Genomic DNA, 2,545 nt, shown 5'->3' on the forward strand with positions numbered 1-2,545 from the left:
AGTCTGTGTGACTTGTTTCTCCTACTGCACTAGCAGAGACACAAGGCCACTTAACACTTGCAGCTTACCTCACAGGACTCTTTTGTGAGCAGGACTCTTCAAGCATGAAGCAAAATTTGTCTTCTTCCTGCCTCCAATAGCACTGGTAATCCATTTCCAGAGAGAAAAGTTCCAGCTTCCCACATGCTCAAGTGTGTAATATGTTAATTTAGTGAAGAAGAACACACACTTTGCCTCCCCACTCACATGCTTCTTCCAAGACGTAAACTTCCTTATTTATGTCTCAAAGGAAGAAGAACTCAGAGTCACTCCCTCGACCTCCTTGCCCCAAAAAGATGCCCCAATGAACAAGCATTAATTCCCTTCTTAGTTCATAAAATGATGGTAAAAAGTGATAAAACAGAATATGTTTTATCATATGTTTTTATTAAAAATTAAATATGTGAGGGTGGCAAAGTAGTTTCTGACCAATATCTAGCATGTGGAAAATAATTTTAAATAGGAAATGGTACTAATAGTAACTGAGATGAAAAAAAAAAAGTCCAAATCCTGGTTTCTTTTAATTATTATTTATCTCTTTAAAGAGATAAATTTGAATATATCTATTATCTGAGCTGGGGGATGAGGTTCTTCAGTACACTGCTGTAGTACCATGTTAGCTCCCAAACCTATCACTCAAGGATTACATTTGCAAGCAAAATGGATGCACGTATTTTTGTCACCTGTCTATAGACAGTTCTTTTGGCTTAACAAGATGACAACAGTCATCCTTTTTAGCCTGACTTACAGTCTTAAATTTACCTTAATGCCACACAAATCTTGCATTCACACTCCTTTTTATTCAAATTTTTTTACATCAGGAATGTAGAATTCTGAAGTTGAGAGGTTTGGTTTTGTTTTTTTTTTAAAAAAGGTTTCATAAACAAAAGAAATTAAACCTCCATCATCTTGGTCTTTTCTCCCTATTATTTTTTATGAGTCCCATATGGCATATGTGATATGCATACAATTGTAAAAAAAAAAGCATGTGGAAATCCAGATAAATGGGGAGGAGTAGACTGTAAATACATGGTATGTGAATATCACAGCTTCTCTTAATAAAATTATTTTAGTTAAGTGGAGATATATGGTAATGGAGATATTTTTTTCTTAATTGCAGTTTCATAATGATTTCACAGTAGTTTGAGTTTCAGTATTTTGAATTTGTGTTGGATTTTAAAAAATCTTCATGTGCAAGCAGTTCGGAACATGGATTCAAGATCACCTATGGGCTTTCAAGCAAAAAGCCCTATGAAAAATGCAACACTAAACTCTTGTGTGCTTTTGTGTATACTGGCAGACATCAATCAAAAGTGTTTTTAGGTTCCAGCTCACAGATAAAAGATCCACTGTGATCTCATTTTTAATTAAATGAAAGAAAAGAATCTTTTTGAAAAATCTCTCTTTGCAGAAGGTATATTTTTTTTTCTTATAATTTGGCAAGAAATCTTTATTTTTAGAAGTGAAAAAAGAAGGAGCAAATATATGCAGATGCATTTGCGAGCCAAACTTACTGAGGGAGACAAATTAAAATCCCAGTCAATGGGTTCTTCTTATTATTCTTTTCTTCCAAAGCTTACTTCACTTCAGTCATTCCCAAACTGTGGAATTTCTGGAGAAATATTTAAAAAGGAAAATTCAGTTTGTTTTCAGTTAAAAGCTTATTCATAAGTAATATGGTAATCTGAGATAAAACAATCTCATTTTGTTTCAAAAAGTTTTAAGATTGTTTCTGTAAGGCAGAATATGGAGAGTATACCCACCAACTCCAGTATGCTGAAGAAGTTTGCTTCCCAGCATGAAAAAACTCTCCGTGACTATTTTGATCTTGCATGAGACTTGAGAAATACTGAAGTCACGTCAGGTTCTGAAGTGATTATAATTTGCTCCTGGCTTTTGATATTTTTGATTTTTGGGACAGCATTTCTCTGTGCAAGAGATAGCTGATCAGTTCCATGTTTCAGTGGATACACTCCAAACGTAGGATTTTCTCACTCCCTTGTTGCTGGAATCTGCAATGGAGAGATTCAGTGCAGATTTAAAACCTGTCAACACCCGAATGTGTGACACCAGCTCTCAATATATGTGAAAGAGCTAAGCTGAGGGACATGGTAATATGCAGCAGGGGAAGAAGATAGAAGTTCTGCAGAATACATTTTGTACAGTAGAAAAAACTTTTCTATAAACTCCATTTTGAAGTTGAGCAACTCTTGTTACCAGCCTGCAGTTATCAGGGAGTTAGAAAACAATAGGACAGGAGTTTGGACTTCACGACTCTCCCTTGTACTAGAATGTTAAGGCTGTGCTTATACTGCGGAGAGCTTTATGTCCTGCTTAAACCACAAACCTGAAAGTTTAAACTCACGACTTCAAACTAAGGAAGTCCGTGTTTTGAAAATTCCCCCTGTCGTTAGAGAGGAACCTCGCCCAGCAGGCTGGCTGAATCCGGATAGCTGCAGCCCAAGCGGGAAGTGCAGCTGTGCGAGCGCTCGGACGCGCCTCTGCA

The sequence above is a fragment of the Pterocles gutturalis genome, unplaced genomic scaffold, assembly GCF_000699245.1.
Source record: "Pterocles gutturalis isolate BGI_N339 unplaced genomic scaffold, ASM69924v1 scaffold10040, whole genome shotgun sequence".
Classification (NCBI taxonomy): Eukaryota; Metazoa; Chordata; class Aves; order Pterocliformes; family Pteroclidae; genus Pterocles; species Pterocles gutturalis.